We start from the raw sequence: 16,194 nt of genomic DNA, 5'->3' as shown, positions 1-16,194 counted from the left end.
GGTATATTTAGTAAGGGGGAGTGTGGGTGGCATGGGAGGTATAGCCCCCCACCAGGATGGGTTTGACATATTGCAGTGTGCTTCCTCATTCCATGTTGCCCAAGTGTATACTTATCCTGTTAAAAACTTCAGTAGTGTGATCATTCGGTAAGGTAACAGTTCAGTGTTGTCATCTCGGTGAAGTCGTCTTCAGGTAAGTCATTATTAGAAGTAGCTACTAATAAATATATGCATGTAATTCTCAGTGAGGTTCTTTCCTGATCTAGATTTATTTTATTTATTTACTTAGTGCTTGATAGCCTTACAGGTAGTGCAGTCCAAACTGACTCTTTTTAACATATGATTTGGGTCATTAGGCAAACAGTGCAACCAATCAAGATGAGCATTATAATGTTCTTCTGAATCTCTGTTATGCAAAGTGCAGCTAATATACACAGTGCACAGAGAGCAAAAGTACAGCTAATATACACAGTGCACAGAGAGCAAAAGTACAGCTAATATACACAGTGCACAGAGAGCAAAAGTACAGCTAATATACACAGTGCACAGAGAGCAAAAGTACAGCTAATATACACAGTGCACAGAGAGCAAAAGTACAGCTAATATACACAGTGCACAGAGAGCAAAAGTGCAGCTAATATACACAGTGCACAGAGAAGAAAAGTACAGCTAATATACACAGTGCACAGAGAGCAAAAGTACAGCTAATATGCACAGTGCACAGAGAGCAAAAGTGCAGCTAATATACATAGTGCACAGAGAACAAAAGTACAGCTAATATACACAGTGCACAGAGAGCAAAAGTATAGCTAATATACACAGTGCACAGAGAGCAAAAGTACAGCTAATATACACAGTGCACAGAGAGCAAAAGTATAGCTAATATACACAGTGCACAGAGAGCAAAAGTACAGCTAATATACACAGTGCACAGAGAGCATAACAGGTCAGAGATTAGCTTATGGACTTTTTATTCAACGTACAATAGTACATACAGTGTACTGCTAAATGAATAAATGCCATCAGTCCAACTATTGAAATACCAAAGTGAAAAAGCCAAATAGTAAAAATCTGGCAGCATGTATGGCTAAATCATAAAATATTCAATATGTCAGTATTTATACCATTCTAAGCACTGGATGTAAGAAATATCAGTCTTTTACCTTGTAACACTATAAAACTTGACAGCACTCTCAATTTGCAAAGATCATTCCTAACCAAATTCCAACCTAATTTGAAACGACAATTTCTTTCTACTGCTGCAAGATATTCTTATGAAATTTACCAGACAAGACACTTTGAAAATCCCACATTTGTGTGATATTTCACAGCTTAGTAAATGTTAGGGAAAGAAGACAAAAGAATTTCAAATGTGGGTATGACGCTCAGAGCATGTAAAACCTTCATACATTACTATAACACAAAAATAACAGAAATCATTACTTTTTGTTAGAAAAAACAGCATTATTTTTGTTCTCTTTTCATAACACCAAACAAATAATATAACTGATACATACCGAGTCTGTCATCTTGAAACAGCACACACACACACACACACACACACACACACATCTATATATATATATATATATATATATATATATATATATATATATATATATATATAGACACATATATTTTATCATGGCTGGTTCCAGAATCAGGGGAAGATTTTTAAATATTGCTTTAGCATGCATTTTGTGATAATATTAAGTTTATAACTCAAGTGTCTGGCACTCTACAGTGACTGACATAGCTCTCAACCTTCCATCATATAAAATGCAGAACACTACCTCTCACATTGTGTACATGGACAAAAGGGCAGATTATGAAACACTCACTATCAACTTCATCTAGAGGGATCATGACATGTTTATCAACTATTTTTTTCATAATTAAAAAAGTTTTGTCTGATGACTTAATATGGTTCAATATTCTTCAGTATTATATTTCTTTAAAAAAATCTTAACAAAGAATTAATGTCACACCCTTTCAGTGTGGAGCAGTGTGGAATTTATTATTTTTGTAGAGAAAAGTTTAGAAGATTTTTTATGTATTTTACTATGCTCTTGATAGTTCAACCAGCCTTTGTGATATATTTATTGATTTATATTTATTTATATATTCATTCATTTTTATATATATTGATATACATATATTTTATATATTATAGATTACAGTTTTTAATTAGGAAACATGAATTTATGCTATACCACACTGAGATGTGTTATTTTACATTTATTTGATTCATCAATTAATTTATTAAACACCATGGGAGCCAATAGAATACTGTGGAAGGTTATTTAAATATGGAGTTTCTTAACAACAGTTGATTCTGATGAAGTCTCAGTGAGTGAGATGAAAGCGAGCTAAATCTGTATGTCATGTCTTTCTTTGTATATTAAAGAGATTTAGTATATGCTTAGTGTCACTTATTTTTTAGATTACAACAAGCGGAGGACAGCCTTTATTGGTACCATACAGCAGATCTGTCTGTATTTATTTTTTTCCTTAAGAGCTTTGTATTTTCAAATAGGAACACACCAAAATTGTGATCAAGCTTGACTTAGAAACACACTCAGTCACAAACATGCCACACAAATATAGAGAAAGCCCTCTAGTTAAGCACTGTTAGGAATATAAAAAGCAAGGGTTACATTATCTCTTACTTGGGACTCATACCCAAGGCCTACAGCATACTAGAGTGGTGTCACTTCCACTGAACTGACAAGAGCATCAGGCAAGGGAAATGTTGAGTTTTCTCTCGGCTACAAAACCCTCAACATGGTGATTAAGCTCAAATTACAGAAGGAGGCACACACATACACACACACACACACACACACACACACACACACACACACACTCTCTCTCTCTCATACACTCACTCATCTACATATATTTTTGAAGTTTCAGTCCCCAGCTGGAGTTAATATTATTCTTTCATTTCTATCACTGTGACAAGAAAGAGCTTTCACTGCATTTGTGTGTGTGTGTGTGTGTGTGTGTGTGTGTGTGTGTGTGTGTGTGTGTGTGTGTGTGTGTATGTGTGTGTATTTTGATCTTGATTATTATGAGGGGGATTTCCCAGCTGAAAGGATAAAGTTCCTATGGGAAAACTCAACATATACTTTGCTTTTGGCCTTTGTTGGTCCAGCAGAAGTTACCCCAGCACTGTATGCTGGAGGCCTGGGTTCAAGTTTAAAATGAGTGCTAATATTGTCTTTTCATTTGTATCTCTGCAGCTTAGAAATAAACAAAATTGTATGGAATTTTACTAAATTAAACTTTTTCAGATATGAGATATGTCGTAAGAAATGTCCACAGACTATATATTGTTAGAAAAAGAAACGGGGTGAAGAAATGACACAGTTAAGACAAAATTACTGAATTCTTTGCCTCTGTATTTGGCTCATGTAAGAGTACTCGAAATGGAAGGTAGAGTAGATATGGATGAAGAGAAATGTGGAGAAAGAAGTGTGACTTGTGAAGAAATATAAAGGATCTCAAGAGAAACGGATGGATGATATACTGCCTAGGGAATTTGTGGTTGATATGGTGGCTGAATTTATCTGCAAAGCTTTCCTATTAACAGCTGGAGTCACTTTACAAAAGCTATCTTGCATAAAAGTGGACTTAGAAAGAACACAGTAATACAAATATAAATCCGTTAGTCTCATACCTACTAAATAAAGTTCAATGAAAGATTTATACTATAAGTTGATGGAACTCTTGGTTTCTATTTTTTTCTTTGTTTTACAACAGGTTTTCACAACCTTGCTGTTTAGAGCTCAGTAGCAGCAACAGATTTGCTGATATTTGTTGTTTTACTGGTGCGACTTACCTGCTCAGTGCCTGTCTTCCCCCATTTCCTCACAAGGCCTTAAATGTGTTCCTCCTAATATTATCTGGTTACCAAAATGTAACAGCCCTTTTCAGAGACAGTAGCTGACTATCATGTTCAAAACTCATCTGCGGGAAAAAGGCAGAGCTTAGAAAACTGGAAACTTTCTTTGACTCCACCTTCTAGGGAGCATATTGTTTTACTGAAAAACAGCTTTAGGGGAAGTCCTGAATTAGATGGATCTCTTTTCCCGGGTTTGATTTGACTGTGTTGCTGGTTATATTTTAAACAGGGGTATGGAGGAGGTAAAGCTTCCCACATCGGAGTTGGGGAATAACCCCTTCCAAAATTACTTGCACTTAGTCTGTATAAACATTGGAGAAAGTGGGGAGTCCTGATCAATTGTCAGTTTTACTGGACATTTTTCATACAATTGCAAGAATCATTTCTCTATATTACAAGAAATGCCAGAATAAGAAACACATACTGTTAAAACTATCATTCTGAGGAAATACAATATTTATTAATCACCACAAAATGTCCTGGAATCTCATTATGGGAACCATGTATAAAACAATAACTGCAATACTACTGAAGAAAACCTTCACCCCAGTCTATTAACAGGGTCTATACTAGAACACCGAACATTCAAAATGTCGAGTGTTCTAATATTGAACCCTAACAATCGAAAAAAAAAAAAATCGAACATTCGGAACAGAGAATTTTTTCCTAGGGAAAAAATTCACTGTTACAAAACACATACACACAACACAAGCACATCAAACAAACAGCAATCCATACACATACACCTAAACTCTAACACCTAACCCTACACTAAACTATACAAACGCCACTAACTATCCACTTACCTTAACCCAAACCCTAACACTATTGCACAGTCACCTCGCCCGTGCCCTAACCCTAACTCACCTAACCTGCTCTAACCCACACGTCCACACAATCACACACTTACCTGACCCACACGTTAACCCTAACACACCTAACCCGCCATAACCCACACGTCCACACAATTGCACACTTACCTGAACCCAATCCGTAACTTTTCACCAGAGCACTGAAAATACCAAAGCAACAGAAACGGACAACCAAATTCTTTCCCTAGGAAAGAATTCAGTTTCCTGTTACATCGATATTTCAGTGTTCGCTGAAAATGGGTCGATATTAGAACACCCGACATTTCAAATTTTCGGTGTTCTAATATAGACCCTATTAACACTGTAAAAGAAGTTACTTGTAATATTGATTAACTGCCATCACACCTTACTCCTACACCCTCCACAAAGTCTCCCAAACCATTTCTCCATGCTCATCTTTTTAACTCCACCCCCAATAACATTGTTCACCCTTAGCCTACATACCAGTTTTGTACCAAGTGAATGGAGAACAGCAACAGTTATCCCGCTGCATAAAAGAGGACTTGCCAAAGTCCCAGGCAATTATAGACCCATAAGTCTGACCTGCCTTGTATGTAAAGCCATGGAAATAATTTTCATGGAATTAATCAATAAGGACATCGAGAACCTCCAAACACTGAAACCATCTCCGTTTGAATTCATCAAACACAGATCATGTTTACTCCACAGCTGGATTCAGCAATAGGTGACATAGGCAGCCACCTAGGGCCCTGTGGCTGGGGGAGGGGAACTCTGGCCAGGAGGCTTAACCATTCATTTTAATAATATATTGAAAAAAAATTTCTAAACACTGTAGTGGTGATGCCATCTTCTTTAAGGAGAACCATGCATGCATGCATCACCACAGCAGAAGCAGGAAGTAAACACATTCTATGCTTACAAGCAGAATTTAAACTAGCCATTCCTCTAAGAGAGAAGGTAAGTGTGCGTATGTATATATATATGTATGTGTAAAAGTGTAATTTAAACTAGAAAGTGTGTGTGTACATATGTATGTGTATGTGAGTGTATACAATTTAAGTTAGCTGTTGCATTTCTGTACAAGAGAGAAAGTATGTGTGTGTATCTTTATTTGTAATTTAAACTAGTTATTCTGTTTATATGAGAGATAAAGTGTGTGTGTATGTATATGTACATAATTTAAACTAGAAGTTCCATTCTGTATGAGAGAGAAAGTGTGTGTGTTGCTGTGAGAGAGAGAAGGTATATGTATGTGTCACATGTTAGCTAGTAAACCAACTATCAACACTAGGTTGCTCCCCAAAATCCCTCAGCTGGTTTACCTCTTACCTACAGAACAGAGAACAATCACTAAAATGGCTAAATGCGCAGTCTCAGTACCAACCTAACAATATAGGAGTACCACAGAGATCCATTTTACGTCCACTACTGTTCAATATCTTCATCAATGACCTGCACAAAGCCCCCCAATCCAGAACATCATCCAATACGCTAATGATTCAACACTTATATCCACCTCTAAAGCTTTCTCAGACCTCCTCACAGTTACACAACAGGCTTTTACTTCTATGGAATCATGGCTCATGAATGCACAACTAATGCTAAACTCCAAAAAACCAAAACTTTTACTTTTCTCAACAAAACCACCCAACATTGACTTTAAAATCCTGGCTAAAGACAGCACAGAAATTGAATTAGTGAAAACAGCCAAATTACTAGGTATAACAGTAGATGATAAACTCACATACGAACAACACATCCTAACTGCAATCAAGAAAACCCATTTCAAGCTAGGTAAACTATACTGCCACAAGCTCTACCTGGATAAATATAGCAAAATAAAACTAGCCAATACTCTACTCATCCCCTCCCTTCTATATGATAGTGCCATTTTCACTAACCTGCACACAACCCTTAGTAATAAATTACAATCCTGTTATAACAAAATAGCCAAATTCGCCTCCGGAAAACCTCACCGTTCTCATCACTGCCATTCCATCACTAAACTAAGATGGGTAGAGTTTTCCCACCATCTACAATACACCCAACTAACATTAGCCCACAAACTGATTTCTAAACCAAATGACTACCCTTCCCTTAACTCAATCCTACAAACATACACCCCCACTAGAACACTAAGATCTTCCTGTAAACTGATGCTCACAGCAACTAAAGCCAACAAAAGAGCAGGACAATGCCTGTTCTCCCATACCATAGCTAAGCTATGGAATAACCTTCCATCTGAAATAACCCAAACTGATCACCCAAAAACTTTTAAGGTAGCCCTAAAAACACATTATCTAGAAGGTCCATGCTGCACCTGCCTCAAAAGCAAACCGCCTTAAACAATATACTTCATCAAATACTACAATGACAAAATCTTTGCAAAAGCCCAGTCTTCGCATCTATTAGTGCATTCTTACTATATAGGAGACTGGAATCTCACCAAAGAATGAAATGATGCAACACTACTATTCAATTGTAAAATTCTTGTTTTATTTTATACCTGTCATACCTTGTGTGTGTGTGTATATATATTCTATGTTTTTTTCTTCCTGTTATATCAGTAACATTGTTACATTGTATTTTAATTATTGTGTTCCTTTGTATTTTGCATGTGGAGCTTTTGCCCCGGGCCTCCACTGAAAATGGGTCTCTGACCCAGTGGACTTTCCCCGGTCAACAAATGTAAATAAATAAATAAATAAATAAATAAATACATAAATAAATGTGTGTTGCTGTGTGAGATTTGAGAGAAGGTAGGTGTGTGTGTGTGTGTGTGTGTGTGTGTGTGTGTGTGTGTGTGTGTGTGTGTGTGTGTGTGTGTGTGTCTGTGTGTGTGTGTGTGTGTGTGTATATACCTCATATGTTTGGCCAATTCCTCCCAAAATGTGTAGTTTTCTGGCAATTCACAGAAAATTGAAGTCACTAAATGATTATATCTAAGAGTTTCAGACTTCATATCCTTCAGAAGATGCATGCTAACAAAAATCCTGTTATTCTAGCAACTTTCTAAGTTAAAAAGAGCAATATTAAAAATCTATCCCTATTTTGGGCCAGTGCATCTCCATTATTATAGACTTTGTCCATATTTCTTGCACTAAGAGGTTGAGCAGTATGCATACCTCTCAACGTCCCAGATTTTTGTCTTTTATTTTTGGACTATTCCTCATAAAATTTGTATTTTTTCTGTCAAATCACTGAGGATGCAAATAACTAAATAATGTCATACATTTCAGTTTCAGGCTTCATATCCTTCAGAAAACGCTCACTAAGACAAATCCTATCATTTTAGCAATGTCCCAAGTCTATAAGTGCAATATTTGAAATCTATCCCTATTTTTGGGCCTTTGTGCTCAATTATTTTAGACTTCGTCCAGATTTCTTGTGCTAAGAGGTTGAGAGGTATAGAGATATGGATGTAATGTTCTAGTGTGGAGGGGGGGGGGCAGGTTATTCAATTAACTTGATCAGGCTTGACCCTGTAATTTGGTTACAGGAGACAAGAGCCTAAATCCTCTACATCAGATACCAAAGTGAAGGAACTGGAGCTTCAGTGTTGACAAGAGCCTAAATCCTCTACAGAAACTACCAGAATGCTGACAGAATTGTGAGTTTATGTTGCAGTGCATTTTTAAGGGATTATGAGTTTCAGAGCATTCAAGGGTAGAAAAGTTTACTGTTGCTCATGCTGAGTCTGTTTTTCAAGGTAAGACTAGCTGTTTTATTTAGCAAATGGCAGTCACTGTTTGTACTGTAGAGTTTGAAGGCAATGTTAAGAGCATAATTGCCTTTGGTGCAGAAGGCTGTGGATTCTACTCCCACACCATGTAGATGGAATGCTGTTATTGCAGTGCATTTTCGATTACTGATTATTCAGTGCAGCTTAAGGGGGAATAGGGTTCTGCACTCCTGAGTATGTCATCCTTTGTATGAGGTGCCTAGTAACTATGAACTTGTTGGTTTGTCAGTCATTCCCTACTGCAATATTACCAGCTTACCAATTTTTTTAATGTTATAGGCAATTAATTCAAGGGCAGCAAGCACTGAATTTGTAGATGAAACACTGAAATGTAAAGTTGTTTGCCATTAGCAACCTCTTCATTAGTTACAATATGGAATTATTCAAATGACTTTTACTTCTGCAGACATTGTGCTTATTGACTGATATTGCTGGATTGTAATGGCAGACATCTCAGTGGCATTTTATGGTTGAAATTTTCTGAAATGGGTAGTTTTGTCATTATTGTTTCATACATTTTGTTTCATTGATTACTGGAAGAATGTTCAAAACTACAAATTTATAACTAACAAGTGGTGCTGTATTATACAAGGAATATAATTTAATACACTCAGGAAGGTGAATCAAAGAACACATACATGAATGCATGGTCATAAAAATGTGTGCAAGAGCCTATGGTTTGAAATCGGCCCAAAGATAGACTTAATTCTCCACTGGTCAGATCTATTTGCTTTGAATGTGGGTTTTAATCACATTTCAATGAATGTGAGTTTCAAGGGCAGAGAAGTTTACTGCTCATGCTGTCTGTTTTCATTGTGAGACTATATTGTTTGTTTAGCAAATGACTATTAGTGTTTGTGCTATTTTATTTCAATATCTGTAATCAACATAGAAGTAAATAAGGAAACAGTATGTATGTACACTGACAGGTCTGAGTAGTGTTTATGGTAACTGGGCAGAAATAGCCAAGTAGTAGAACACTGGAATGGCTGGGAAGGGGGCTACTGTGGGGTAGGGGGTTGCCACATAAGGGGCTGCTCTGGGGGGATCTGATCTATTACTCTGCCTAGGGCCCCATTTGACCTTGACACTGTTCAGCAAAGATTATTTTTATAATGCTAGTATTCTTTAGGTTCTAGGTCTTAAACCGAATTTTGTAAGTCACAGTAAACACAGTAACTATTACATTCCAGTATTTTGTAAACAACTTACAATATCTCAGTAACCACACAATTTACACACATGCTGTCAGCATGTCAGCAGCATTTTATTAATTTAGCTGAGAGCTTTCATATGAGACTAAGGAGTTCTGTCTGTGTTACTTGGTCACTGAGATATTTAGGAAAATGTGAAAATAATATTTATATAAATTAACATCATAAAAACAGTTAATATCTATTTACCTGCATTACAAGCGGTGAAATATTAAAGCAAGTGAGTTTGCCATTGTGTAAACTTTAAGATGATTTTTTTAAACCTTGTATATAACATGATTTTGGAATTACTGATGCAGGTATGAATTAAGCAATAACCGATGACGTGGTGTGGTAAATTGAAGATTTACCCAAGGTTGGCATAGTAATCACGAGAGCGAAGCCCGAGTGATTAAATAAAGCCAACCGTGGGTAAATTTCAATGCACCACAACCATGGGTTCCTATTGGATGACCCAAGATGCATTCTATCGAATGAGTCTTGGTCGAACTTAAAACAAATAAAAGGCAAAATAGTGAAGTGTTTTTTAAGCAAATTCTTTCCCGGGAAAAGAATTTGCTTGGCCACTTCCATTACTTTGCCATTTTCGGCATTGTAGTGCGATCTCAGACTTGGTATATTTAAGTAGGGGGGTGTGGGAGGCACAGCCCCCCACATCAGGGGGTGTGGAGTGCAAAGCCCCCCACTTTATGTATTCTTTCAATTTTTTTTTCTTTTTTTTTTGAAACAGTGATTTTTTCCAAGGGAAAAAAATCGCTGTTCTGAGCTTTCAAGATCATAAGCTTTCACTTTCATGGGGTCGATTATTCATCATTTGCTTTTTTTAAGCGTTCAATGATATAATATAGACCCACAACCACAGAGTCGGTTATTGCTAGTATACAATGACATTATTTAAGAAGAAAAATACTTACTTTTCTTAAATAATGTCTTTGTATAATGGCGCATTACTGTTCTTCCGCCGGTGGTGGTGTGCTGCTTCCTTGTGTTGATGTACTGTGCATGCGTATGGGACTTGCATTACTACGCATACCCAGTACATCAATTCTTTGAAATTGAAGCAACAGAGAAAAGAAAGTGTCTGTTGCTACGTTTTTTCTTTTTTTTTTTATTTATTAAAAAAAAGGTTTTGGACACTTTATACCAATGGAAAAAAAGTACGGGAGACCGGACCTTTTTCTGTTGGTATATTGTGGGATTTACAATATGCGTGCTGGCCAATCAGCGTGCATGTTTTGAATTATTAATGGGGAGGTCATTGTATAATATATCAATAACCCACACCTGGGTGTGGGTAATGCTGGATTTACCCACGGTTTGGTCATGAGGGCGAAGCCCGAGTGGCCAAACAAAGCCAACCGTGGGTAAATCCAGCATTACCCACACCCAGAAGTGGGTTATTGCTATTATACAATGACATTATTTAAGAAAAAAAATAATTACTTTTTTTAAATAATGGCATTGTATAATGGCTCCTTGCTGCCCTTCCGCAGCTGTCTGGTATACTGTGGCAGTTCTGATGTACTGCGCATGCGTATGCCCACGCAGTACATCAGAGCTGTGGGCAAAAGCAATGGAGAAAGCAAGATCTCCGTTGCTTTTTACAAACTGTCTCGCTATGTTAAAGGAGTTTAATATAGCGAGACAGCTTTAGAAAAAGCAACGGAGAATCTCTGTTGCTTTTTTTAAAGCTGTCTCGCTATGTTAAAGTCATTTAACATAGCGAGACAGTGTAAAGCAATGAAGATCTTGCGTTCTCCATTGCTGTAAAAAAGAAGAGTTACAGTAATGGAAAAAGTCCGTGCGACCGGACCTTTTTCCATTACTATAACTCAGATTTACAACGTGCACACTGCCAATCAGCATGCACGTTTTTGAATATTAATGAGGGGTCATTGTATAATAAGCAATATTCGATGCCTAGAGGTGTCAGTAGGAGTTAACTGCAAATGCATATGGAGGCATTACTCGGATGTAATGAGTTCATTTCTTCATCTTCTGCTATGTATGCACGTGTTACTGTTTCAGTAGCTGGCTTCACTTCTCTACCTCTCTCTGCCGCAGCTAGTGAAAGTTTAGCAATTTTTTAATTGCTTACTCTTTTTTACATGCATATGTTATCTGCCAACAAACCTCAGGTCATGGATGTAATGGGTCCTTCATCCAGTCCATTTACCCAACTAAAAGAAATAACCAACCAACCAACTAAATAAAATCTAATTCTACTTAAAGCAGAATCTACATATTACTTTTCATGATACTTTGAATATCATAACCATTATATATTGCATTACTGGAATAATGTTTTTTACAGTTTTCTAATTTGTTTCAGGCTATAAATGAGGGGAGAGATAACTTTGTCTTTACGACAAGTACTTGACTCCCAAGTACTTAAAAACCACTGTCTCTAAGCTATGGATATGATTGTCTTGTATCTCATGTAGATGACCCTTGAACTCAAAGTCAAATATGATTTTGTGCAAGCAGCAGTTGCACTTGAACATGTTATTCATGTTCAAACGAGCTAAGTGCAGCAACCATGGTAAGGGAGTGGGAGGTGTGAATGGAGATTAAGGCAGCTATTGGGAAGGTGATTTAGGTTTAGGGTGTGGGAAGGGAGTTTTAAGGTTACACACCCAAAAGGGAGTTTTAGGGTTAGGAAGTGAGAAAGGAGGTTTAGGGTTAGGGAGTTGTAATGAAGATTTAGGTTTATGGAGGACAAAGGGAGTTTAAGCTTAGAGAGTGATCAGGGAATCTAGGTTTAGGAAGGGAGTTGGAGTTTTAGGGTAAGAAAGTGAGGACTTGGGTTCAGAAATGTCTGAATGTTTTAAAGTTAGAGTTAGTGCTCTGTTAGGTTTATACAGTGTTATATGATAGGTTGTTGGGACTGTTAAGAAAATATGGGGGGGTGGAGCCTAGATGGCCAACTGAGAGCAGTGAATTTTGAGAGCTATATTGAGTCACTGAATATGAACAACTCAAAGAATTCTCATCCAGATGCTGCTTTGACAAAAGAATTGCAATTGATGACATCTGCCTTAGAGGAACTATCTTTGAAGATGGATGGCTTTAAAAATTACTTAGAAAATCTCATATTAAATTCTCAGAAACAGACTGATACTCTTAAGGAACTAGTACAGCAACATCATACAAAAATAACAAATATAGAGACTTCTCTAAATGACATTGAAGGGAGACTCAAAGAGGAAGAATTCCAAAAAGAATTTCTGCTTAAACAGAATACATGGCTGCTAACAAAATAGATGACTTAGAAAACAGGGAAAGGAGAAACAATATAAGGATCTTTGGTCTGCCTGAAAACACTGAAGGTGAAGACATTATTTCATACTTGACCTGGAGTCCTGAATTTTTAGACTTGAAAGAGGAACTTTCATTTGGAATTGAAAGGGTGCATACAGCACTGAGGAAACCTGCTTCTAACTCAACAAATACTCCACCTAGATCAATAGTTATAAAATTTCTTTCATTTCTGAACAAGGAACTAATATTAAAATCTGCTTGGAGAAAATCACCCTTAAAATTCAATCAAAGCCTGATAAGGTTTGACAATGATTATTCTTACTAGAACAAAGGAAAAAAAGTCTGGCCAATAATAAAACTGTTGAAACAAAACAAGATTAAAGCACAGCTGGCCTTTTCAGCCAAGATAAAAATACTTTTTGCCAATGAGATGAGAACCTTTAATGACTCAGAAGAAGCTACTATATTCATCAAAAACAACATAGTGTCTATCCCAGAAGAAATGGAATGGATGGCCCCTACTCTTAAAAGAATAAAATAAACAAATCCTTGGACTGATACTAGAAAGAAGAAACAAAAAAACAGATTCCAAGATAACTGTCCCAAAAAAATAACTCTTACAACTACATCTCTCAAAGTATCAACTGATATGGAACCTCACTTGTCATCTGTTTTTATTTAAAAAAAGGAGTGTATTTTAAACAATTGAGAAACAGTAATGGTTTATTATAGCAATAACCCATGCCAGGGTGTGGGTAATGCTGGATTTTCCCACGGTTGGTGTGGCTTGGTCATGAGGGCGAAGCCCGAGTTGCCAAACAAAGACAACCATGGGTAAATCCAGCATTACCCACACCCAGAAGTGGGTTATTGCTATTATACAATGACATTATTTAAGAAAAAAATAACTACTTTTCTTAAATAATGGCATTGTATAATGCCGCCTTGCTGCCCTTCCGCAGCTGTCTGGTATTCTGCGGCAGTTCTGATGTACTGCACATGCGTATACTTACGCAGTACATCAGAGATGTGGGCAAAAGCAACAGAGAAAGCAAGATCTCCGTTGCTTTTTACAAACTGTCTCGCTATGTTAAGCGAGTTTAGCGAGACAGCTTTAAAAAAAGCAACAGAGAATATCTGTTGCTATTGTTAAAGCTGTCTCTCTATGTTAAACCCATTTAACATAGCGAGACAGTTTTGAAAAAAGCAACGGAGAAAGCAACATCTCCGTTGCTTTTTAAAGTGTCTTGCTATGTTAAATGGGTTTAGCATAGCGAGACAGCTTTAAAAAAAACAACGGAGATGCTCCGTTGCTTTTTTTAAAGCTGTCTCACTATGTTAAACTCATTTAACATAGCAAGACAGATTGTAAAAAGCAATGGAGATCTTGCATTCTCCGTTGCTGTAAAAAAAAAAAAAAAAAGAGTTATACTAATGGAAAAAGTCCGGGTGACCGGAACTTTTTCCATTACTATAACTCTGATTTACAATGTGCACGCTGACCAATCAGCGTGTACATTTTGGAATATTAATGGGGGGTTGTTGTATAATCAGAATGTTCAAAGAGTCTAATAATTCTTCACAAACAAAGGTAGGTCAAGATGGGTTACTATTTACATTATATATATTCCAAACAAAGCAACATATAATACAAGCATAGAAGTTTCTGTTCCCCTACTTGAACTCAATGAATACTTAAATTTTTCATTGTTTTTGCTTATAATAATTTAAGTAATTAACTATTTCAACAAGGTACCATTTATCAGAGTTCAGACTCAAATGTAACAAATTAACATCATATATGATAGCAGTAACAGCAGAGTGTTTTGAAAAAAAAATGCTGTCATGGAGACTAATGCCTTCTTCAGTTAAAGTATGATTTAGAAATGTCATGTATATCCTGGTTAAATAATAGTAGCAAGCTCTTAGTACAAATGTCATCATTATTTTGTTTAAATATAGTTTATATCAATTATGGCAGGTATCACAACTACGAGTGCTGTTTGATCAATCCTGATATGGTGTGCGTGGATACAGCTGTGTCTGGTAGCTAGTATAAATGTCATTATTATTCTGTCTAAACATAGTTAATATCAATTATGACAGGTAGCATAGCTTTGAATGCTGTTTGATTAAGCCTGACATGGTGTGTGTGTGTGTGTGGCTGGCAGCTGTTGTATGTTGCTGTTTTCATCTCCAGAAAGCTGTGGGTTGTGGCTTTTGATCAAGGTTTACTGATGCTTGTGTACTAGGGAGAGACATTTGGTGTTTTAGCCTGGATCCAGAGGAAGGGGGTGGATAAACCTGTGATTTTTGATATTTTGGCAGAGAATAGTTTGCTTATACATCTGCTGAGTGAGAGGTGGGAAGGCTGGAAGAATGTGTTTTCTCTTGTTGTGATGGCTTGTTGGAAAGGTTTTTTTTTTTTTTTTTTTTTTATCTGTTTGCTATCCATTCTTTTCCTGGCTGCTGACTTGCTGAAAGGGAGGGAATTTAGGCTTGAGGTTGCAGTGAAGTGAAACTTTGATTCAGGTGCATTACAAGCCTCTGGTATGCAGTACACAGACAAACTAACAGAAACAGATGCTACCAAGTTGCTATGGTAATGGAGACAGAGTGACGATAATACTTAGCTCTGAGGAGCCACCGAGATGATTCTCGGCAATGAAGTTTTCGGTTTAAAAAAATATATATATACATATATATATATATATATCTATATATATATATATATATATATATATATGTATATATATATATATGTATATATATATAATATAAGGGCTGTTTTAAACCACATGTACACATATTGTTGGTTTCCCAACACTTCATTTAGCTCATTAAGTTGATTCTTGATAAAAAAAATAATAAAAATAAGAGCAATTTTATACTTAAAATGTATTTTGGTCCAAATACATTAAGGACATACATAAGAGTGGAAGTCTGAGTTATTCTGAAAGACTAAGAGCACTTGGTCTTGTGCAATATGCTTTGTAGTGGTCTGGGAGGTGAGCTTGCTTGGATGTGTTGGGTATATGGGGATAGCTGATTCTAGTGGTGTTTGGGGTTGCTGGAAAATGCTAGAGAGTCATCAGATTTCCTTCATGGAAATATCTGTGGGAATGGAAGGTGTGTTGAGTGGTTCACTGGCAGAGTGGCCACTGCATGGAACAGCCTGGTAAAATGGAACAGGACAAATATTGGTTTGGATATTTTAAGAACAGCCTGGAAGCACAC

The sequence above is a fragment of the Protopterus annectens genome, chromosome 5.part0 (assembly GCF_019279795.1).
Source record: "Protopterus annectens isolate FY-2018-M chromosome 5.part0, PAN1.0, whole genome shotgun sequence".
Taxonomy (NCBI): Eukaryota; Metazoa; Chordata; order Ceratodontiformes; family Protopteridae; genus Protopterus; species Protopterus annectens.
Note: the sequence above shows the minus strand (reverse complement) of the source record.